Genomic DNA, 26,243 nt, shown 5'->3' on the forward strand with positions numbered 1-26,243 from the left:
AAAACATTTGAAAAGATTAAACAAAAACTGACAGGTAAGATCGGACTAGGTAGGAAGAAAGTAGAGAAAGGGTAGGAGGAATCTGGGGGACTGGGAAATTCTAAGAGAGGAACGCTGAAGAAGAAAAGGGATGTTAAAATTGATACCGAAAAAGACTAAAAGGAAGAAGTGAAAATAAACAGTGGGAAGCTGAGGAGGGGGGAAAAGCAGGAAAGGAGAACGAGCATTAAAAAAAAGAATTTGCTAAAATGAATTGAGATGATGGTGGAGGTAGGTGGTGTTGATCACAGGAGAGAAAACTGTAAGAAACAAAGGAAAAGAGGAATGGGGCATGAATGATTTAAAATCACGGCACTGCACAGAGTAAGTGGCAAGAAATATCGTCTGTACCCACTTCACCTCCTTAATTTACTATTGTCGAGTGCAGCAATATTAGTTATTTCACTCACAATATGAGATAATGAAGATTTCTGTCTACCTGGTTCCGCCTTGATCCCTCAGCCCTCTCACACACACGGACACACTGTTGCATACTGTTTTCAGCCACCTCAGGAGGTGTTTTTTTTTAAGCTGTTAATTCACTCTGGCTGCATTCAATCATTAGCTATTGTGTAAATTCTTTTTAGCAGTATGTGTGTGTGAGTGTGTAGGATTATGTTATTGTTGTACATTGCCTTTGTTATATCTGTACAGAATTTATGATGGACATTGTGTATCCATGTCTTTAGTGTGTAAGTCTACACATTCATTTCATTCACGTCTCTGGGAATGTCTGTGTGTGTGTGTGTGTGTGTGTGTGTGTGTGTGTGTGTGTGTGTGTGTGTGTGAGAGAGAGAGAGAGAGTGAGTGTGTGTGTGTCTGTATATAGAAGTGAGAAAGTATGAATGATGTCCCCTTTCCTCCCTGCCTGTTCCAGACCATTTATTGAACATCTGTACAGTCTGTCGCTTTCACTATGTCACAGCCCTTAATCACACACACGCACACACACACAGACGCACACACATCCACATAAATGCGCACACCGGAGTGCATGAGCGCTAAAACAAATACTCATTAGCCTCAAATTAAAAGCCTCTCAAGGATAATCACTAAAGTGACAAAATCTGCACAAGTACCCACCTCTACCCCGCTCCCCTACACACTCGCACATTTACACTCATTCTCACACAGACACACACAAGAAGCAAATATTTAAATGTTCAAAATACGTTCTCAAGGATAATGACCAAGTAGACATGCACTTTTGCATACATATACAAAAACAGCAAATCATAAATAAATTCAGCGTGGCATATGTACACGCATACACTCAAATACACAAGCGCTGACGATTGCATTCTCCCACCATTGTCCTTGGAGCAGCATAAAAGTGATTAAATCGCTGTTTGTTTCACAGCCTCACAACCATCATTAATAACTGTCCCTGTGGAGAACGAGTTTCCCAGATAAAGAAAATATCAAATATTGTCTGTAAACTTAAGAGCTTCTCCACACACGCGCGTGCGCGCACACTTGGCTGTCACTATCGCAGCCAAACACTTCACATATTTGATGGTGCAGAAATGGAAAAAAAAATTGACGGCATGTTAAAAGTGAACGTCAGATATTAGCGCACACCTTTTGCTTCTCAGCTAAAAGCACAGCTGCGAGGCAGGTCAGGAGACGCATCAACAGCTTCTTTTTTAATCACTCCCAGAATGTCAAGTTGAAAGCTTAACAGGAAACAAGGTTCAATATCCAAATCCTTGCACAGCAGGGCACGGGAAACAGAGGACTGGGTTCACGTTCCAAACACAGACATGCATAAAAAGAAAAAGTCAAGAAAAAAATTTGCAAAAAATATCCTGAATATATGTAGCCTATATTTCTGCTCTTTGTCAAAAACTTCTAATATGCAAAAATTTTTTTAGTGTATTCTGTAATCTTTAAAATCAGCACCTCAAGTAGTCTCCAAAGCAAATCAAGTCAGAAGCGTGCTGCTGTTTCCCGAGGAGGGAAACTGTGCCTGAGAGCATTAGACACTCATTATCCTCTGGATAAACAAAGCAGTAAACACATTATTTACTGGCATTTGTTATGTCAATAATGTTCATCATTATTGGATTAAGTCGGAATTAGTGCTATATTTAGAGAAATCAAAGTGTGAAAAGCTGTTCAGTCAATTTTAACTTTCAGCTGTTCTTGTCTTATAGTCAAAGGCTCGTAATTTGGCTGATTGTGTGTAAACTGTATAATTAATTGTTTGGAGACATATGATCACACGCTGCGCATGCTAATGTGGAAACCGTAAGAAAATCTCTTCATTCACTTCAGATAACAGCTGTATTGTGTCACTGTAATAGTCAGTTTTTGTTACATAATTTGCCAGTTGTAGCACGTTCATCTACAATGGGCTAATTGAATTATGAGCTCTTTATCCACTGAGCACCAACACACCGAGCTCTCCGTTTATCACTAATAACCTGATTATTGAGCCTTCGCTGTGGAATCTGCTTCCCTCCCACACGCCCTTCTCTCTGCACCATTTCATCTTTATCCAATAGAGACTTGAATGGGGAAGAAGAAAAAGAGAGAAATTACTCATCCTTCTCACTGTGTGCGTCTTGCTTTTGTCAATTTCTTCTCACCTGTAGCTCATCAAACTTTTCCTAATACCTCCAAAGTATTTAGACAATTTCAGGAACGAACTAGCTAAACTTGGGGCACTGCATCCTGAAATAATTACCTAAACTCCTTACACATCAGACAGTGCATAAAATGCAACAAGCAAATTTTTTCTTCTTTTTTCATATGTTGTTTTTATTAATCCCTCAAACCTACCTTACATGAATTTCACAGCAGTCATTTCTGCTTCTGCACAAACTGTGTTGTTGACTCTGTAAAGGTTTGCACACATTCACTGATAAACCCGTGCATTTTATAATATTGCTGTACTACATGAATAAAAGTACAAGGTCACTTAGATCTTACACTTGTATGGGCTGCTCAGCCATGGAAACCCATGCCATGAAGCTCCTGGCTCACAGTTTCATTGCTGATGTTAATGCCAGAGGATGTTTGGAGCTCTGCAGCAATGCAGGTTGGTGACTTTATCACACTATGCAATCAGTCCTGATTTGGTTTGCAAATGCTTCTACTTGGCAATAATACCATTTGTTGATTGTGGAGCATCTAGAAGGAGGTGGCCTCCTATTACAGTACCAGACTTGAAATCAGTGACCTCTTTAGAACACCCCATTCTTTCACAGATGTTTGTAAAGTCAGACTACATGACCTGATTTTAATCACTTGTGGCAGTAGAACTAAAAACACCTGAATTAAAAAATTAAGAGTATACGTGGTTCAAAACTTTACAGCCATTCCCAAAAGTCAAGAGTACTGCAGCCCACTTAAAAACCAGAAAGTCCCATTAAAGCCCACCCAATCTTAAGTCTTCACGACAAAAGAAACTGATGCATTTACTTGAAAAATATAGTAAAAAACACATAAACAACACAGGCTGCTGACTATAAATCACTACTGCTACCCAGTCATATGCAAAGTGTTAAGGCCAATGAATGAAATTTCTTCATGGCTAGTGACTGGTGTGTGTGTGTGTGTATGTGTGCGGGTGTGCATATTTCTGGGTTAAACATGACTGGAGTAATAAAGTGAAACAAAGGCAATAAAATCCGACTCCCTTTCTGTAATAATTATTCCATTACAATACAGTCGCATTATCCTCCAAGCAGCCTGCAAGTGTGTCCTGATAATTTTGAGAGACACACATGCCCTATCAGCTGTTACTATTAGCACAGGATTAAACATGGTTGGATCAAATGCGAGGCTCTGTGTGGTCTACAAATCCACAAAGGAAGAAATTAATTTCTTTCTCCAGCTTGGTATTTCCTTGATAAACCCTGTCTCCGGACTCCCACTACATAAACACTTGCCAATGGATTGTTACTATGGAGAATACTTAGACACATGCACACACTCTTTCTTTCTCTCCAAACCTCATTAGCACACACTTTAAAATTAGAAGTTGCCCTCTGCTTCTGTTCATGAGTGGGGGTACTGTGATATAGGCCCTTTGAAGGCAATGATTTTTTTCTTTTGTGTATGTGTGGTGGTGCATGTGCACTTGGCTTTTTTAAACAATGCTTGTTTAAGTTCTGTACTTACTAACATGGGATCTTACCAATTTTTTATATGGTTTTTTTTGGTGCTGTTTTTCATGTGGTGCGCAAATTTTTTTGTCCCACACAATGTGTGTCTTTTTTTCAGCCTCTGAGGTAAATGTCCTCTGCAGGCTTCCTAATGAATCATTGACAACCCACAAACCGCTGTCCAAAGAAATGTGCATCCTCCCATTAAAATAAGCCTTAAAGGATGCAGGTCACAGAGCCTCAGACCGGCTTGAAAATTCAAAGCGGCCCAAACCCGAACCCAAAAAAGATGCTGCTCAGACCTGAAACCACCCTCAGGTGAAAATGTTTTTCTAAACTTGTAACGGGTTCAAGTTTGGTAGCTTATAATTTGATGATAATGGAACACCGGTTGGTGCAGGGAGCGCTAAAAAAAACGGGCAGAGTTTCTTCAGTTTTCAGAAAAAGAATGTTGTTTTGGTCAACTTTTGATTAGCGTAGCGTGAATACACACTGAGGGAAAATTACAACCCCACACCAACATTTGGAACATTGCTCATTATGTTAGAGTTCCCACTGTATAAATGAAGGCACTAGTTTGCATCAGTGGGTGGATATTGAATATTTGCTAGATGGCACAGCATAAACCGCTTCGGGTGATGCTCAGACAAAATACAATAATTTGTGGTATCTATCTAAAAACCTCATTTACAATCTAGTCTCAGTATATTATAGCAGAATTTAATAATATAGTTGCAGGAGTTATCTTTCAGTCTGCATCTATATTGTATTATTATAATCCTAGGCACTGGAAAAATCTGTCTTTTCTTTAGTGTGCGTTACTGTGGTTTTTGTACGCAAGTGAAGAATGGAAAATACATTGCAGAAAACAAAAACATCTTTCTATTTAGTATCTATAGGCAGCATGTGAACAGCAAGAATTGGCTAAAAACAAACCAGAGCGTTCATTTTTTGTTTTTGTTTTTAATAATGTTTAGATTAATTATTACATACATAATTATTATGTCTATTTAACTATAGATTTTGACTATTTTTCACAGCATGGATTTAACAAGGTGCTGGAAAGTTCCCCGGAGATTTTGGTTCATATTGACATGATTGCATCACACAGTTGTTACAGGTTAGCCGGCTGGACATCCATGAGCCAAATCTTCTGTTCCATCATTTCTCAAAAGTGCTCTGTTTGACTGAGTTCTGGTGACCGCAGAGCCCATTCAAGTACAGTGGAATCAGTGTCATCTTGTAGAAACCAGTTTGAGATGATTTGAGTTTTGTGACATGGTGCGTTTTCTTGCTTGAAGAAGCCATTAGAAGATGGGTACACTGTGGTCATAAAGGGACAGACATGGTCAGCAACAATACTCAGGTAGTCTGAGGCATTTAAATGATGCTCAGTTGGTACTAAGGGGCCCAAAGTGTCCCAAGACACCATTACACTATCACCACCATTCTGAACCACTGACACAAGGCAGGATGGACCCAAGCTTTAATGTTGTTTACATCAATATCTGACCCTAACATTCAAACATCCCAGTAGAAAGGGTTGAAAATTACTAGTACAATCACTTGAAACTTTCTGTGCAACACTAATTTAATTGATATGAAAATAAAATAGAATAAACTTTTAAACACATCAAAACATAGTTGTGAGCAGATGGGAATTAACTGTCTCTCCTTCTGTGGGCAACTAAAGAGAGGCTACTGGGTGATACTACAGTAAATTACAGTTCTAATTATCTAAAACTTGGAAAATCCTGTACATTAATAAACATTAAAATATGTACGTATAATTAAACTGAAAGTGTCATATGTGCTAAAACTAAAAATAAAAAAAAAACTAATTTACAATGTGTTGCAGGGTAAAGTAACGGTTTCTATGTGGTGCAAAAAGCCAAGCATGTTAATGCATCAATCTTTATGCTGTCCTGTCACAAACCCATGCAAGTCCTTTTACTTTTCATCTGTGAGGCAAATGTGAAGGACAGAGGCACTGACTGCAGATTAAATGAAAAGGACTTGAACTTGTCACCTATACTTATTTCATACATAGAGGTCAGACTGTGCCTTGTAAAGTAAATCTTGGCCTTTTAGCATCTAAGTTTCACTACCGTCACACAGAAAATGTCTGAGTGCACTGTGTAGCAACACCTGACATGTGTGTGTGCGCGCGCGTGTGTGTATGCGCGTGTGTGTGTACATGTTTAGACATCTTTTCGGGGACAGAAAATTGAAATGCCACTATACTTGTGGGGACCAATGGTGACTTATGGGGACGAGTTTGAACTCGTGGGGACCTCCTCACTAAGATATGAAAACGAGTGTGTGGGTGTGTGTGTGTGTGTGTGTGTTGGCAGAATTGTCATCACCACAGGAGTCAGACAGTCTAGCTGAAGTCAGCATTTGCTCAGGTCTAATGTGGAGACAGGTGGACACCTAATGCACGCAGCACTGTGCATGCATCAGACGAATGTGCATCACAGGCAAAAATGGAACCCATCTAACTGCTGCAAGTATTTCCATGAAAAAGCAACATAATAGCACATTTAAAGCACTTTAAAAGTATATATATAAAATTTGGGGTTGCACTGAGCATTTCTTCTTCTCTTACTTCTTTTCACTCTATGTGTTTATATGCAATTTTGCATTTAATGTGTGTCTTTTGTCCTGTCTCCCTCCCCTCACCCACAACCAGTTGTGGCATGTGGCTACTCCTGCCTGATTCTGGTTCTTCCAGAAGTTTCTTTCCCTTAAAAAGGAGTTTTTCCTTCGCACTGTCGCCATGTGCTGACTCACAGGGGATTGTCTGTATTATTGTGGGGTCTTTACCTAACAATACAAACCACTTTGAGATGACTGTTGTTGTGATTTGGTGCTATATAAATAAAATTGCATTGAACTGAACTGTATTGAAATGAACTGTGTGAGTTGGCAGGTTTGTCATCACCACAGGAGTCATGAAGTCCGGCTGAAGTCAGCATTTGCTCAGGTCTAATGTGAAGAAAGGTGGAAGCCTAATGCACAGAGCGCCATGCACGCATCAGACGAGTGTGCAGCCTCTTTAAATGCTGTAAGCATTTCCATTAAAAAGCAATATGATAAGAAAACATAAAGAACTTTGGAAAATATAAGAAATTAGTGGTTAAGAAAGACTGACAAAATTAGTAGGAAAGCACAAGCTATACATGTTGCGTATTCATTTTTCCCCCCTAATTAGTGGCTGTGAATGGAACCTTGAGAAAATACTGGAAGTAGCATTGTAGTGATAATTCACACGAGACCCCAACTTACAGCTGTATCTGAATCATCTTGTGCAAATATATATCTGAGTATTTACATTCTTTTTGCTTTTCCACAGAATTTGGTATAACACGCGTCAACCCACATCTAAAACCCATAAGAAAAGGAAACAGAAAAAGCTTTTCCATTTCTAAATCTGCACAAGCCAAAACCCAAACAGTGCTCGAAAGTGCTGACTAATAAGCACTTTTCGTACTTTATTCTTCAATATCAGCAAGTATATAGAAATTCCACTAGCTTTGAACAAGTTTCTGTGAGATCTGACAACTGCAACGGGAGACTACTTTTGTGAGGCAGGAGACAAGTCAGTCTCGATGTCTCCACTGAGTCATCTGACCTTCCATCGCCAGTCGCACATCACCAGTACTTCTAATCAATCAGACTAATCCCAATGGCTTCTGCTGGGTGGTGGGAGGACAGGATCGGCAGTGGGCCAGACAAGAGGGGATAGATGGCGAAGACCTCAAACGAAGAGACGGGATAAGGGATTGCAGGATGATAGGCAGGACGGGTGGAGAAATGAGAAGATAAGTAGAAGAGGAGGATTCTGGAACTAGGGAAGGAGGAAATGGAAAAGGACGGAAAGATGAAACGATGTAGCATATAAAGCAAGGGGGAGGGAGATAAGCAAGGGATGATTGGATGCCAGACAACAGATAAAAATCACAAGGTCAACGTTAAGCTCAGAAATCACAAAGAGAGAACATGCCCACTTCTCTGTCTGATACTCTCTGTATGACTTCTGAGTGTTGATCTCTCTTGCTTTAACTCTACTGTTGCAACAGCCCTCTCTTTGACATAGAAATGTGCCCCCACCCCTACACACACAGAGAGACACACACACATGCACACACGCTATCTGACAGTAATCAGACATCCAATTACAGCAGTGCCCCCGGAGTAGGGCTGTGTACATGCATGTGACTGTTTGTGTATGTGTGCGTCTGAGAATACATGTGTTTGCTTCTTTGCTGTCTTTTTTTTTTACTGAACACACACTGATACTGCATCAGATGCCTGCTGATGTCTGATACTCCCCAGCCCGGGATGTCCTGCTGTCCCTCTAGCTCATGTTTTATCTGAGGATGAAGGATCTTTCATGTAAACACACACAGACACACACAGACACACACATAAGCAAGGCTGTTTCTAACAAAACGCTAGACTTGTAGAAGAATGCAAGGAAAAGGGATTACACAAAAACACTCAGCAAAATATAGTGAAAATGGTCACGGCAGGGAGCAATTCTGCTTTTACATTAAAAATGAAGAATTAAAATATATCAATTAACCATATTCTAGACCAAAAAACTACATTTGTGTTGTGGATTGTTGATTTTTTTCAGTGCCAGGGTAAGATAAGATAACCTCAAGAGCAGTTTATGCATTGTTAACGTTTTAGGGCAAATTGTTTAGTATTTCACACAGTACGTAGCAAAATTCTGTAATCTCACCTTTCTAACAAGTACAACAACCAGTACCATCCTTGTATTATACAGAAAATTAGTGCACAGATACAAAACGTATCCAAAGAAATATTTACTATAATACAAAGTGTTCAGGAGAAGTGACAAAAAACAGAAAAACAAACTGTAAATTGTCCTCGCTGTCTCCTAGGCCTCCCTTTACCCTGACTAGTCCTCTGTGTTCATGCTGCTCCATCTTCTTGCCTAACACCTGTATAAGTCCCTAAATGCCTCTTTTAGACTCTGACACATGATTGAATTTTTTTCTAATCGACGCTGAACCGGTTCAACATGAGTGAGACTAACTGGTAATCAGTGTTTTCCATTTTGAAGGCCAGTGTTCCCATAGGTCAACAAAGTGTGCTAAATGATACAATCTGTTTTCAGAGATTTACAAAGCTGTGTTTGAGAATGACATTTGAACCAAAGGAGACCAACAGAGCTTAGAGTTTATTAGTTTGGAGTCATGTTGTTGGTAGTTCCACTTTGTGTGAGTGTGTGTGTTTACAACCTGGAAAAACTGTAGCAGATCATCATAATCTTCAGTCTTTACCATATCGATGTTTGGTTTAATCAGAATCATCTTTATTTGGGCACGTTTGTGCACACAAACAAGGAATTTGAGTCCGGTTGACTTTGCCCTCTTCGTGCATATAAAAAAAAAAAAGAGATCACTTTGTTTAGTTGTTTGTCTTTTTACTTCATATTTGTCATGATTTTTGCAGACTTCCAAAAACAGACAAATAAAGAAAACACCCAAGTTATCTTTTTCAGAACCTTTTTTTTGTCTGATGTTGTGAATGATCTGAAACTATTCTTTGAAACTATTCTGTGGTTTTAATCAGAGAAAACAATTCTGTTGAGTTTTCTGACGTGTGCTTTATTTTTTTTTTTTCTTGGTTTCTTTTTTTAAAGAAAAGATGTGAAGGTTTCACGAAGTCTGTTAGCAATTGTGAAAAAAAAAATCTTGGCGCTTATACTCCTCATGTTAGACTACACTGTTTCAGTAGATGGCTCTACAACACAATACATAGATGTCTTTGACAACTACTTTCTATTCTTTACGTTCTTTTGATACTTTGCAGTCATTTATGTAACCAGTTTTGAAACATGCAGTCGTACATAGTGGACTTTTTTTAATGATTAGTATATGACTCTACCACTTCCAACCTCCATTATTCTTCCAGGATGCAATCATCCATGCTTTTATTTCTTCTAGACTTGTTTACAGCCATGCACTTTACTCGGGCATCTCCTATCATAACATGCACAGAGATCTTCTAGCATGGTTAGTAGTTCCAAAGGCTCGTTTAGTCATTGAAGCTGACTGAACCTTTGTGTTCCCCGCCCCATGACTCTAAAATTCCCTTTGATTTCAATAACTGCTAATGCCTTTATCCAACCATTTTCAGTATTAAGACCCAAGAGTGTATATGCACGGTCTTTCCTTCCTGTATTTACTCTTGAGAATTTTAAATTGTTTTTAAAATTGTTTTTTTTATCCATTTTTAATTTTTACCTTCAACTTTACTGACATTTGTTGCTTTTATTATTAGTACTGTAACTTGGTTTTGAAAAGTGCTTTATAAATACAAATAAAGCTATGTAACATAAGAATGCAAAAAAAATCATGGCTCGTGTCTTTAGTGCCGGAGTTTATCACTCTGCCAAATCAAAAGAATGAGTCACCCTGCAGCGCACAAACAGACAGCCATGTTAGCATTTTAATGGAGTCATCGGGAAGTGACAATTATTGTGTTAGATGAAATATACAATCACACATGCATTAAATATTCAATAGCAACTTCATTGATACGTCAGCGCAACACAACACACAACTAATCAGGCAGCCCACAGAAACTTCAGCCAATGATTTGCTCCTGCTAGAATCTGCCAGGGAGCAGAATATATAGACAGCATTATGGCATCTGAATAGCAATGACCACGATGGCGTATTACTGTAGATAGCATCCACATAGAGAAACATGATGCATGAATGAGGATGAAAAGAAAAAAAAAAATCTGGCAGTCTGTGAATACATGGTCTGCTGTGCACGTGCCCGTGTCTGTCTGTGCTCGAGTGTGTGCGCTCAGTGCAACAAACGCCTGACACTGACAAAGAAGACTAATGTGTGCTACTCTGCTTGGCAGTTAGATGTGTGGGACGCAGGTATATGAGAAATGTATGAAATAAAATTACATAGCTGAAGTTAAAATAACTACAACTTTGGCTGTAAATGTTATTTTAAAAAAATAAAGAAAAAAACCTCGGTCACGCAGGTTAGGCGGGGTGTTTTTAGACATATTCTTGATGGATTATAATTTGCTTTAAGGTGGCTAAATCAATGTGTCTCCAAATGTAATTATGTGAAGGCTGAACCTCTTTGAGAAGTACATTAACTTTGGATTAACTTTTACATTACATTAAATGTAATCACCTTTTAATATAATATTAATCCTATCTTCAAGACATCAGCCACCTCAGCATTCTATGAATCTCTTTCAGGGCATTTCTGTTGTGTTCATAGGTAATAGAAAGAGTGGCTCATGCTCTGGCCTGGTGCTGTGAATGCACTATTGCTTTGGCCAACAAAGTCCCATGCATAGATTTCACCAGATCAATATGACTTCTACATGAACTATTCTTTGGGTATTGATGCATTCGCTGCTGGCCTAGGACACGGTGTTTACTGCCAAAAGCTAAAGTGACAAGGTGAAAAATAAATAAATAAAGCAGTGCTACGCAGACGTACATGAGTCAAAGGGCTCCATTTTCATGACAGAGCACAGAGAGGCTTTGCACAGGTAAAATGACATTTTTTTGACAGACACACAGGGGTCTTAATCCCAGCTGCAAGCATTTGATATTTTGGCGATTTTTCCCTTTTTTCCCCTCCCTCTGAACTTGAATTACCTTTAGTAGGCATAACCGTTCAGCAGGGGTGTGATAATGGTGAAGATGCAGCAGAGCAATTTCTGCTGTTCGGGATTATGGTGATTTGAGGTTATGCTGCGTACCTGCTCAGACCATTTCACAAGTACGCGGAGCAAAGAGGAATGAAATGTATTTTTCTGAACACGAAAACCACTCACAGATGGACCACAATATTCTTTTCTGTGGAAAAAAAAACAGATGTCAACAATAGCACTAAAAGACAATGACCATCACCTTGCTACTGAGATATTTGTTCACATGACATCCCCACATCCACACTGCCCCTTTGACATTCTCTCTGCCATCTCATCTCATTATTATTCTTTTCCATTTCTCCCTTCTCCTTTATTCACTTCCATCCCATTGCCTTCCCTTCTTCCTCTATACCCTGGGGGGAGAGATCAGCAGCATGGTGTTCGCCTCCCTTCTATCTACTCTTTCCGCCTTTCCATGCTGTGCATCCATAACCTCGCTGAAGCCTCCCACCACACGCATCATGCCTCCAATGTTGCCAGCTAGCCTGTGTCTGTGTGATCATGTGTTTTCTATCCATCTATGCCCCGACTTTATCTTTCAACTCTTTACTCTCAGCGGCAGGCTTTGTTGTGCACATCCTGTCTAGTCTGGCCTGCCTCAGTGCTCCCAGCAGGCAATATGAGTGTCATGTGGCTTGTCTTTACTCCATGTCAATTATAATTCCCACTACAAAACACAACAGCAAGGGTGAGAGAGAGTGAGAGAAATTGAAACACTCTGGTTTATCCATCTTATCATGGCCTTTCTATCACCAGGACCAGCAATCAGAGCCACCACAAGTTGTTCATTGATCTCATAATCAGACAGTGGTTGTAGCGCAATAAGCTAACCATGGCTAAACATGTGAAACTTTATTTCTTTTAATGGAAAACGTCTTTTATAGTTAATAAATACACATATGCACACGAATATGGGCACAGAATACATTCACCCATCTTTCGCTGCACTTGGTTTGCCTGCTCGATGAAATGCCGCTTGATGTGTCTGTTTGAACGCGTGGTTGTGTCGAATTGTGAAGGACAGCAAGGCCTGTTGAAAAAGGTTAGGGAGGCAGAGTCCATTGGCATTTACTCAGCACTTAATAAGGTGAGTGTTTCAGAGACAAAAAGGATAGAGGACAGAAATATACTTTGGGTGAATAATCACACAAAAACACACAGAAAAATATCCTCTGCACCAGCGGATAAACAGGAATTTACACAAAAAGACACACACAGTCTGAACTCCTGCCAGTCAAGCGTGTTAGCAGGAGAAAAAAGGGGTCAGTGATGGCTTCACAGTTCAGTTAGGAGAGAATTTAACAGGTTGATTGAACCCTGACTAGAGATTACTGATGGATCACTAAAGAGAAGAGAAGAGAAGAGAAGAGAAGAGAAGAGAAGAGAAGAGAAGAGAAGAGAAGAGAAATTACAGGCATTCTCTAGAGATGGAATCGGGACCTCTTTTTTCATAATTTGAAAAATGGTGTAATGGAAATGAACACTTCATTTCAATTATGCAGTTGTAAAACTCACTCCTGTTATTTGAGGATATTGAGCCAACATTTTTAAAAAGGTTCTACCAGTTGGTAGTTCCCTTGGAGACAAGAGAAAAATCTCTAAAAACAATGCTGTACCTGCATATTTCAAACACATGCACACCTCGACACCAACAACACACACATACTATTAGATTTCTTGTTTGACGGAGGAACGGGAGATCAATCTGGGTTTCCTCCTGGGTTGCTAGAAATCTCTAGGATTGTTCTATCTAATGCTCTCACCACATATATAGATGTTTTCACACATGCACCTGAGCCCCCTGGCAAAGCTGTTTGGTAGAAAGCAAATGTACAATTTCAGATTCAGCTTGATCGAACGTTAAATGGTCTCTAAACTGCCAGTTACAAACTGCAAAGTGTGTGTGATGTCCAAATGAATAAAGGTGAGGTTATAGAAAACGATTTTCAAAGTACAGTATGTGGCATGTATGTCTTGTACACCCTGCCCAGTCACCGCACATCACCAAAAGCTAAATAGGGTATCTTCAGAAGTGAGACTTTATCTGACACATGATATGTTTGTGCTTACATGCTGTGTTTAGTTTGTGCCAAAATGTTTGCATCATGGCCAAACATCTCTGCCTTGGTCCCGTCTGTCCAAAAGACTTGTGGTTTCCTCAGATGCAACCTTGCAAACCTACGCTGCGGTTTTCTTTTCTTTATAGAGAGGAGAAGCTTTCTCCTAAAAACACTTCCAAGCATACATGTTCAGTCTGTTTTTAGAAATTATGCTGTCATGATCTTAAATATTAAAGGCTGAGATGTAACCTTTGGGTTTATTGCAGGTCCATTGAGCACTTCAAGGTCTGACTTTGGGTTGGATTTGCTGGAATGTCCACTACTGGGAGGACTGCCATTGTGTTAACACACATTTGAATGCTCCAGATCAGCAAGCTGCCAAAACGTCTGCTTTTATAGAGGTGCTCACACTTCCTGATGATCAGTTAATCAAGTGCTACTTAGTGTACTTAGTTTTCTGAGAGAAGAGAAGTGCATAAAATCCTGTAAAAACCTTCTTTTCCATATACGGCAGACCAATAGCAGTTCAAACCAGGGCAAATTACCAATAAACTGATAAAAAAAAAAAAGTATAGTCTGTGCTGAGAACTGGGGGCTGGAAATGGGCTGTTTTCCTTCCAATATATCAGTTTTGATCAAATACATCTTGAATAAAAACTGTAAAAATCAGTATTACCACTTCCTTTGTGTGTTTTTAACCCAACAGTTTCTATGTTCTTATCAGCACTTTATTTTCATCTTTCATTGGTGATACTTCTAAACACGAGGCAGTGAATTAATTTGTCATTTGGTGCACTTTATACAGACCGTATGCAGCTCCACTTTTGTTACTGTGCTAACTCATTTTTAGAGAGCTTATGTTGTATCCTTGATCTGCAGTCATCATTATTGATTTTCTAGTCAGGACTGTTTCACTGCCCAGTAAAAACATCAAGGATTTACAGGCTGTTCCAAAAGTTTATTTGAAAAAGAGTTTAGCCTGCTGCATAAATGTAAACCTGTGCAATTTGTGAAGAAGAAAGTTTCAGTGCAATATATTTGGGAGTTTTGTGTGTTTTCCCTTTGCTGCCATTAAAACCATCTAAGGTGATCTGTCTCACTGCTGAGTGCCCTTTGACCCTGTAATCTAGGAAGTGTGAGACTGAGCTGCTCCTCTGTGGGCACCCATGCTGTTCAGGTCCAATCAAGTGGCCACATAACACCATTATTTCAGCCTTACCCTCTGCAGGGGTGTCAGTGTCCATCCATCGATTCCCTTCTTTCTTTAATCCCATTCTCTAGCTATATTCATCATTTCGTTCTCACTGTCAACCCCCTGCGTTTTCAGTCGCTCATCTCGCCCTCTCTGCTTCACTTCTTCTCACTTTGTGCTACTATTGACTTTGTCCATCTTATGCTCCACACCTACCTACATCTCCCCCCTGTCCCTCCCTCCATCCTGATCTCAATATTCCTCCTCTCTTTACAAACTCTCCATCCATCTACTCCTCTATAAAGGCCCTTGCGGCCAAGGCTCCATAATGAAATCTCAGCAAGCCTTATTGTGTTGATTAAAGCTGTCAGAAAGAAACTAAGAGAGGAAAAATACAGTGGCAACAGGGGGAAAACAAGGGCTCAATGGTGCGTTGCGAGCGTCCTTGTTTGAGCTATTATTTTTGCCTTCCTCCCTTCTATGTTTCCTCTCTTTTTCAGTTAACATATACACAATAATTCTATTAGTCTTCGAGTCTTTCAATCCTTCAGCCTCTCTCCTTCCATCCATGTCACTATAAGCAGAACCTTTTGAGGTTATGTTCTGCCCCGACCTTAACGTAATGCAATTCTGTCAAAACACATCTGCCCCTCAACCCTCTCTCTTCAAGCTGTTTCTCAAACACCGTCCTACATAATATGTTATGTACACAACTACACAGTAGCAAGATGCTTAATTTGTTTTTAATCGAGCTGTACCATTCAGCGATGCACTGATGGATCAGCCAGCGACTGGACTCATGACTGATGACTGCCTGATCAGAATCACATATACAGCATTCAAAACAATGTGCTGTAAATTGATGTTTACCTGTTCAGCTCCAGAGCAATTAAATGTGGAAATGATGGGCTCTGCCCAGCTCAGTCAACACTGTTTGAAATGCACGTAGAAGCTGTGCACAGAATAATAACTGCACTGCCATCGGCACATATAATTGCAGATATAAAGCATTTCATATTTTTTTTTTTTAGTTTAAAATAGATTTATGCTGTCAAATGTGTTCTTAGGAAGAAAATCCAGGTTTGTCCAAAATCTAAATCAGCCAAGAATGCAAACAGTGTCTCTGTTTAATATCAGCACTTACTCAATGAATGTCCCATGTTGCAGTACTAAAATTATGACTGACTGGGTGCTGTGTGTTTAATTCTCTAGCATAGAATTAAAAAAAAAATGTAAGTACTACTTTTTTTTATTCTTTTACCTGCCCATTAGGGTACAAGGGGAAAAAAGGTCAGGAACTAAGCAAAAGCTATATGTTCAATCACTTAGTAATGTCTTTAAACTGCCAACTACAACTGACATTGATAGGAACGTGCTAATCTGTACTAATCCTGATCTGCTTAATATCAGCAGCTGATTAATTAATTGATCACAACACTTTGTAGAAGCTATTTAGAGCCAATCATCCAATGTCTGTGAAAAAAACCACACACAAAAACCAAAAACATAATAGGAGGGGAGATCCAAGTAATCAGTGAGGGGAAATGCCAGAGTGGGTCACAGGGGGTCAAAATGAGTCATATACATCTGAAACCAACCAATGCTATGCCTCACACCCTCCGCTAACTTCCTGAGAGAAACTCTGAAAATGTAGCGCCAGAAAATCCTAAAGAATTATACCAATATAAAAAGCCATAAAACTGGAAGCAAATGTTGAATCATTATTGCAGCCTTGTTATTATCAAAGCAGGTGTAAGAAGTAAGAAGTATGAAGCACTGGATGTAATTTCAACTAAAAGATAAAAGCACATTAGACCAAATAGAGGACAACAAGTGTGAGTAGAAGCAATTCAGTGCAGAAAGCGAGCCATTTATATTTTTTCTCAGCTGTGAAGTTTCAAATTCATATGGAAGTCAATAAAATGGACAATTCAGCAGAGCAGGACCAACATACTGAATGTGTTTACAACACAGAATATTGACAGTAGAAATGCAGTCTGAAAATCGTGTAACCTAAATATCATGAAGAGCTTTAGTATTGAATTTGGATGTAGATCTCCCAAGAGTACGTGTGTGTGTGTGTGTGTGTGTGTGTGTGTGTGTGTGTGTGTGTGTGTGTGTGTGTGTGTGTGTGTGTGTGTGTGTGTATATATATATATATATATATATATATATATATATATATATATATACACACAGTATATAAAACACAGTTGTGTTTAACATATGTGTATATGTGCATACATATATTTGCTTTAACAGCAGGTCCAAATGACAAGCACAAGAAGTTCAAACAAATTACAGAACAGTTTTTTATATTACTTATTTTTTTCTCACAATTTAAGCCCAAAGTGTCATGGTGAAAGATTTCTTCTTCTACTACAGCAGCATTTCTTTATCATGTGGAAAAACTGATTTTCTTTTTACTTTCTTGTGCTGAAGTTTCTGAGAAATTAAACGAGTAGTTAAACTTCAACTTAAGATCAAAGTAAGCTGTATGTGACCCATGATAATAAACAAGGTAAACACGAACATGATACGTGTAAATATTCATAAAGCACTTATATACGTATGTGTCACCACACACACAGCAAACCCCACAGCACAGAGTGATAATCAAGCACCATCAGGACCAGGCAGAACGGAAGGCATGTCCTCCAGAGTGCAACCTTCCATTAACATTACATTACCGGAGAGACAGGTGAATGACAGCTCAACAAGACTGAATATCAACAGTTTCTTTTTCAATTATGAAGATGACAGAGAAACCACAGGGAAACAAGCCGGACGTCCACTAGAAGTACTCTGAGGAGATTTTGGAAGCAGCCTGCCTGTATGCAAGATCATCTAGCAGCCAGTCCAGCGATGTGCATGAATAAATCAGAATTCCCTGGTGAGTTTTCTCAATCTGTCACTAACTAAATCTCAAAAGGTTTAAATTTAGGATGTGTAGGCTCTCAAATGAGAAGCATTTCAAAAGCACGTTATTCTGAAATTCAAAGATTTCAGCATTCACATTAGCATCGATAGTCTTCTAATTAGAATTAGAAACAGATGCTTATCTATACTGCAGATGACCCCACTGTAAGAAAATCCACTAAACAGAAATGGAAAAATAAAATATTGCGTGGAAAGGAAAATACAACATTCTGCAACTGCAGAAATGGGTTTAAAGTGTCTGTTTAAGCAGCGGTATAATTGTTCCACATACTCCGTGTGCTCTCATTTACATTCACAACACAGACACAGACTTGTTACTTTTACGCAGAGAGACTTAAGTTAACTGCAACGATGGTGTAAGCTACAGCTTCTCTAAATGTCTCGGCTCATTTAAAGGCAACTGAACCATTTAAACCAGTGTATAGTCGTGGGTGGATAACACAGAAGCAACATTTTGTGGTAAGATGTTTGAGAACCAGCGTGAGGAGAGCGGAGTGATAGGCAGATGTGTCCTGACAGTGTTTTTACATTAAGCCGAGGCTAGGAGAAACATACTGTAACCTCAGAGCTTCAGTTTTATAGGTATTGTAAAGATATTTACATGTTTTATACTATTGTTTACTTAAAGTGGCCAGTATGAGGAAAAATGGCCAGTATGAGGAAAAATGCAGTGTTTAAGAAATGGTATCTGTGTGGCAGTTGTGTTTAACATCTACTGTACCTCCTGTGGTAGCCATTATGCATCGCGAGTGAGTCACTGTGCAAAATGTATTGTGGTGAGAGAGAATGTGTTTGGACTATTACAAAATAAATAAATAAATAAAAAAGGATAAATGAGAGCGCCATAATTTACAATATTGTTTCACAAAAAAGCTGCAAAAATAGTACAGTGCAATATTATTATTATTATTATTTAATTAAGATGCCAAATTTTGGTTATTTACTTTACAATTAGTTAGTAAAAGAGTAAATTAATTTTACTGATTGAACATTGTGCTTGATTAATTTCCAGTCTGCAAATTTGGATATAACATAATAACATATTATAAATTATGTTTCTTATTTGCATAAAAATAATAGTTTTAAACAGATTTCTAAAACATTAGTGTTTTCTTGTTTTTATGACAGGTAATCCAAAAAAAATTCTTAGGCACCGTAACATCCGGATTGGAAATAGTAAGCCATTGCCAATGTACCCTAAAACATGGACTCTATTAGAAGGTATAGCTGTGGTTGCAAAAAAGTTGGGAATGACTTACCTCTGTAAAAACTTTCCTCCTCAGTTTATTATGTCAGTCAGTCATTTCAGATCATATGAATAAAGACTTCTGTTTATTTAATCTTGGACTTTTCAGAATGGAGGATTATCTTTGGCAGGCTCATTAAAAAGTTGTCAGCCAATGAACGAGCGGTTTCAGGGTCAGACCCACGTCTCCTTGTCACATGATTGTCTTTTTTTTTTTTTTAAACCAAGATAACGACAATGAAAAGGAAACATCACAGTAGTTACTTTTACACTGTCCATTGATGCTCCTGTGGGAGAGATGGTGGAATTGCGAGGCTGAAGAGCTGGCTAGCTTTCTAACAGCGAAAAGCTTATGCCGTGTTCCAGATACCTTGGAACTCGGATGTTTCCACATTCCAAAAAGAGGAGGGAAAAAAAAGGACTTGTCTTAGTTCTTAGCAAGGCAGACTCCTTCAGGTATTAATAGCAATAAAACATACCACTTATGTTTTGGGGCTTTAAAAAAACACCTTCATGTGTAGAGCCTGATCAGTGCTCCGTGTATGGTTTATTTAATGATTAAAAAAATACACAATATTGTCATTACAGATCAAAAGTTTATAGTTTAAGTACTTTATATGTTCAGTGCCACCACCTTGGATTGCAAACTCTGGGTTGGTAGGGCTGCTCCAAATTCCCAAATCTGAGTTGAGGGGACATTCCAGATTGAATTTTTGACTGGGAACTTTCGGACTTCCGACTTATTCAGGAAAACACCATTACCTTTGGATGTTCTTTTGGTTCCTTGCTAAGATTCTTTGTGCACTTTTGAAAAATGTGAACTTCTTCTATATTCTTCTTCTTCTTTTCTTTTTGGGTGTCCCTACACAAAATCATTCTGCTCTGCATTGCTGTCAGTGAAGAATAAATAAATTACACATCACACCAGGTGAAGAGAATTCCTGCCTCAACCACGCCTTCAGCCCACTTGCAGCCGGGAAAGGAGAAGGTTCTGAGGCTTGTAAAAGATTTAGGTTTTAGAACAGTCATAAGGAGTCCCTAATCCATATTTCATTCACTCTGTTAAAAAAATATAAGTAAGTAAGGGGATTTCTCCTCACAACCGAGGATTAATTACCAAAACTCAGTTTAATGATTAATTGGCTAATTGTTATTCTGCAAAATCGCAGCACTAATAACGTCAAGAGAATGAATATTTTCAATCATAAAGTTATACATTGGATACCTAATAAATAAAGGCAGTAGGCTTTGACGCCTATAACATAACCTCCATACATGACAGTATTTGGACGGTTCACACAGGTGATTCTGACACGAATTGAATCAATACCTTGATCAAAAAGTCAGTTTGAGGCTTATCAGCGGTGTGAATGAACAGGTTGTTTATCAGAAGCCTGAGGTACAGAAAAACACATGAACCAGCCATTTCTGCAACAGCCCAGATCAATGGGAGGATGATCAGGGAAGATATTGGCAACATGAGAGCACAATGAGCAATACTCTCCCTCAGCACAAAACAATTGAATCGCAATCTATCTCGGCTATAGCCAGGAAACGCACACAGTCTGTCAGACATAAAAGTGTGATGGGTTACACACACGCACGCATGCACACAGTGAGCTTTAACCATGAAAAAACAAGGTTTACGTAAAAATAAAACCAACAAAATCTCTCATTTATATGGTTTGATGTTTAAGGAACTTAGGTGCCTAAATGTGCACTGTGAAAAGAAAGCTTTTACAACCGTTCCCCTACACAGAGCTTCCTGGTTCCTTAGTGGGGGGGGAAAAAAGGAAATAGCAACCTGCCCACCCCCTCCAGTGTCCCCAGGGCAGCTCTTATTCCTTGTAAACAGCTGGACGGCTCCTGGCTAGTAAATAGAGCAAAAGAGAGTCAGTGAAAGAGTGAAGAGTGGAAGATGGGTAGAAGAGTGGCAGGAAGGAGGGCTAGAAAGAAGAAGAGAGAGATAGGACAGAGATGGGTGAGGGCTGGGGCTTGTAAAAGGCATGAGATTCATTAGGCATTCACACTGTGCACTGGAGAGCCCTGATGCCTCGCAGAAAAAGAGAAGGGATTACAGACATCGCGGGTGTGGATGGGATGGGTGGGTGGACGGGATGGGTAGGTGGTGGGGAGCCAGAGAACCTTTTCTGTGAGCCAGGGGAGGGGAGAGGAATTGGAAAAAACAGAGAAAGGAAAAAAAGCTGTATGAGGTGAGGAGAGAATTCGGGCAAGACAGCAAAAGACAGGCAGTGAAACGGAATGAGACTTGGCTCCGAGATATCAAACAGGAAGACAGGGAGTGAGAGGGTGGGCCGGCGTGTGCAGTGAGGAAGAGAATATATGAAAGCTGTAATGCAGGGAATGGAAGGGAAGAAGTGGTGACAGAGTGAAAGAGTGGGGCAGCAAAAAGGAGAGACAAGCAGCCAGGAGGAGTGCCGTGGTGCCATAAAATGCCAGCTGTATGCCACTGCAGTCTCTCCCCTCTCATCATTGCACCGTGTGAGTTATCACTGTGTCTGCTACCTGACACACACACACACCTATACAATCCTCCTCCAAGTTTACAGCATGTTCACTGATTACTTGGATCTCCTCTCCTGGTCTTTATGAGCTTAGGGGCTGATAGCAAATGAAACATTTACTGCCCACTTGTGGGCATGACAGCGAGTATGTCTGTGCATGTCCAAATCTGTGCAGCAGGCTCGTGTGCACATGTGCATACCAACCAGGCTTGGCAGGTTCCTATAAAGCAAAGTTGTTTCTATGAAAGTTACCCCCCAGCTTTGTAAAGTGTCCCATCTGGCTAGGCGTACACTGAAAAAAAGGGACTGGCCATCTCTTGGATTTATGTAAGCATCTTGCATGTATTTAACACAATTGCCTCATGTTTTAAAGATAAATGTAACTATATAGTGTAAAAACTACATGATATGCAGAAAGGGTGTATTAAATTGTTCATATCATGTTCAGGTGAAGTAAGTCAATAAGATAGCAACGTTAAATCTCGTGAAACCACGCGTGATTTCATCTCGCGGGCTTTGGATCGTGGTTTAAAAAATGCATCCATCTCAGTCAAGTCGAGCAGCCAACTCTACGTTTTTTGGTATGTCTTGATTTTTTGAATTAATGTTTACCATATTTCAGCCAAATGTAGTTAAATCTAGAGTGCCGCCATGTAACATGCTAAAAAAGAGCCGTTAGCTGATTTGCTGTTTTATCTGTTGTCAAAGAATTGGCGCTTTTTCATTTGAATTTGTCTTTGGCACAAGAGCCGTAATATCACATTAAACCTAATTACGAGGCACTCTCAACATAATTTGGTTTTCTGTGTGAATAGATTTGCCAACTGACTCTTCAGTTACATTGTGTATTTACTGCACCGTGGTGTTAGTGAGATTTTGGACATTGAACAGCTTAAGCTAATATCATCAGTGGCATTATGCTAGCTTACATCCCTACCCCTCCTGCCCTCACCTGCTGTCCGTTTGTTTTTGTTTTTTTTTTGCTGCACATTGAGAGATGACCTCTATTCTGCATTTCACCAGGAGTCAGCTGATGGATTGTGGGTTCAAGGTGTTATGGTAAGAAAGTATATTCTATTTTCGCTTAAGGTTTCTGTAACTTAATTATAATAGATTTTTTATAGTTATTAGGTGCATGCATACTCAAATAGACCACCCTATTAATACAACTGAGAAATCCAAAATCTGCCATAGGTTTAACCTGTATGTATTGTCAGAAAGGTGATTACTGGACTCACATTAATGCACACTTGAACTAAAATGAGGTTGTAACTTGTGGGTTCTTGGGTTGCAAATCAGAAACAAACATCTTTGGATTTTTTTAATCCCATAAGATCTGGAAACACAGTTTTTATTCAACAAAACATTGCTGATTAACCAAGCACAGTGCCTGCTGTTATTTCAAAATAATTTTATGTCATTTTAGATGAAATGCAGCATTCCAGTGCATCCCAACCATGCCTTTACAGTCAAGGTTTCTGACGGAGCTGAGTTTCTCTCTGACAGTCTGCTGAAAGTGTTTGCAAAGTGATCGGGGGAACAGGGCACAAAGCTAAAGGATGTAGCTGCCATGATGACAGTACGAACTTTAAAATTCTTTAACTACAAAGTGTATATGTATTGCATTAGGTCAGTAAAAGATTTTTATGCTGCATCCATTGAAACAGTCAACTATTACCCGTGAGTACTGATTCCACCGAAAGGATGCCATAATTTTCGTTATGCATTTACTGGCCCACTGAGAAAAATTTATCTTTTTAAAAAAAAATAAATGTTCTGGAAACTATATATCCATAAAGTTGATGTCAAACAGGAACTTTTGATATTTCTTTGTAGATGCTGGTGTTGCATGTTGACTGGTTTAAGTTTTTGTCTGGGATCATTTTCTTCTGTGCTACTGAAAAGTTCACAAATCTCTGTTTTCTTTGTTATAATACTTTAGGATGACATTAATGCTCGAAGGGAGTCTCATCAAAGTGCTCCGCATCTGTGTGAAAGACAATTGCAACATCTTGGTGCAGGAGTTCATGGTGAGTGTTTTATGAGTAGATTGTGGCTTTGCAACTTTTAAAAATGCATTTAGTTATCCACTTGATCCTCATTGGACTGGTTAGGACCAGTAGTCCTCTTTAATAATTTGAAGTTCACATGAGGCCTGGTAGTGAACTCGGCCGCCCCCCCTTGAGGCCCCACCCCCCTATATTAGGGGTCACATCAGTGTGAAAAAACTTTAAATTTGTCATTCTAGTGAACAAAGGAAAATCCCCCCAATATTTAGCTTTTGTTTGAAAAAAAAAAAAAAAAGACCAACAGCTAACCAAATTGTGGGGCTGAAAGTCTAAATTCTAACATCTTCTGAGTGACATAACCTGGATTTCTGATGGGCCGGTGTCTTTCTAACAAAAACTAATGTAAAGCATTTGAAATTATTATGTTTTTCACTCTGTCTTAGAAACTCTGTTAGACCATGAATGGCAGCATGGCAGGCAACTCTTTGGCTATAGCTATTTACTATGTTGCTTGCATTGGTTTAAATTACTCTAACATTAGAACTGGTAGATTCAAAAGAGATGAGTTTAAAAAGGAATCTTAAAGAAATGTTTTGTGTTTAACCAGGACTTGACTGAGGCCACTGCACAGATTGAGAAAACCACAATGAACATCTGTCTCCAGAGGATGCACCAGGCAATGACTTTTCTGATGTTGGCATCATCATCGAGGGTATAGTAGTTCTTCAAGATCTGGATAACGTGACCTTTGCAGTAGCCATGCTGTTTGGACCTTTTTTATTCCTTCAATATGAGTTACCCATCACAACTCTGCTACACTTTTGAGGTGATTCAAAGGGTGGTAATGGAGTTGGATGCAACTCAGCTCTCAAGAAAAACTCACAACTAAGACAAAACTGCTCCTGCAATGAAGCTCACTGTTATGCATGCAAGCTGATCAGCTCTAGGTGAGAGGACATTTAAATCTCACACTTGTTCTGCTGCATTTTTGAAGCTCAATTCCATGAACAGATCGCAGGGTTCATTTTTATATACTCTGCAACTGCCATGAGGACGAGCCGTTTTTGTTGTTGTTGCTTGTTTTTCCTTTTGCTCTGTACAGCATTTTGGCAGCATTTTTAAATTTCTCTTTGTATTTTTTCTTTCTTTTACTAGTGAAGAGATGTAGCATGAACAGTTATGCAGTCTAAATATCCCATATGGGTCGTGTGAAATGTTATTTTCAGTTTCATTCAGTTGAAGTAAAGAACGTTGAATATTTCTAAGTGTGCTGTTTTGAACCAAGATGTCACAGTATGATCAGTGCTGTAATTTTTGACAGTCACTGTATCAATGTTATTTTTGCATCTCTTGAATAAAGGTTTTGACCTGCAAGTGCTAATTTCTTTAGTTATTGGGGTAAAATGGGTAATGTTAATAGGAAGGTGTTTGCCAATTCAGTAACCTAATTTAATGTTAATGGAAACTAACATTACCTCAAATTGTTTAGTTATAATTGTTGTTTAACTGAATCTTGACGTCAGAGGCCTTAAATAGAATGTTTTGATTTGTTCTTTCCCAACATTTTTCAAAAGAAACAGTCTAATTTCTTTGCTGTGATTGATTCCAGAGAACACGGAAGAACTGACATTATTTAACTGTTGATTTATGTAGATTCAGTGGAGGAGTAATGTCAGTTTAATTCTTTACCTACTGTCAATGCAGTGAAATTAGACATTTTGTTTTGAAAGGTTACTGGTGGATGCCAGCAACCATCTTGGAAGAGAACAATACAATCTGTTATAAGGCCTCCATTTGAAAATTGTGTATTTGATGCTAGAATATAATAGCAAAATGTAATTTGAAGATAACATGTAGCATTTAAGTGACCAAGTAGTATTGGGTAAAAGTTATTGAATGGTGTTGGGATAAAGTGAGAAAATTGTGAAGGATTAAAATATTTCAAGAGCTCAAATTACTTCATCAAAACATGTTTAAGTCACATTTTATCAACACAAATTGCACAGGTTTATTGAACATGAATAAATTGTGTTAATTTAACTCAATTGTTTAAGTTGCTGCCAAAGCAAAACATCTGTGTGCAACAAATGTCCACCATTGAATTAAGTAAATCCAACAACATATTTTTTTCAGTGTAGTGTTGCGCAGAGCAAAATCAGACATGAGAACTCTATTCAACTGTGAAATGAAAGGGGCGAAAATCCTACAGGAAAAGGGAAATACAGAACTTTAAGAATTCATGGACCATATCATTAGTTTTGCATGAAATATAAAATATGTACATGTAAATTAATGCTGACCATTTCTCACTAAAGTTTTTAGATTGAATTTCTGTCTTCAAGGCAGCCATTGCTCTAGTTCATTTCGGTACGCTACAGAAATCAGCTC

At 38.9% G+C, this 26,243-nt stretch overlaps 1 protein-coding gene across 1 annotated transcript in view; it reads right to left on the minus strand.

Annotated features, from left to right (window-relative positions):
• grm8a (glutamate receptor, metabotropic 8a) overlaps nucleotides 1-26,243 on the minus strand; it is a 295,041-nt gene that overhangs the window by 93,133 nt on the left and 175,665 nt on the right. The window lies entirely within an intron of this gene.

Source organism: Diplotaxodon limnothrissa, linkage group LG17, assembly GCF_057381915.1.
Source record: "Diplotaxodon limnothrissa isolate DT_005_m linkage group LG17, D_limnothrissa_male_GT1.1, whole genome shotgun sequence".
Classification (NCBI taxonomy): Eukaryota; Metazoa; Chordata; class Actinopteri; order Cichliformes; family Cichlidae; genus Diplotaxodon; species Diplotaxodon limnothrissa.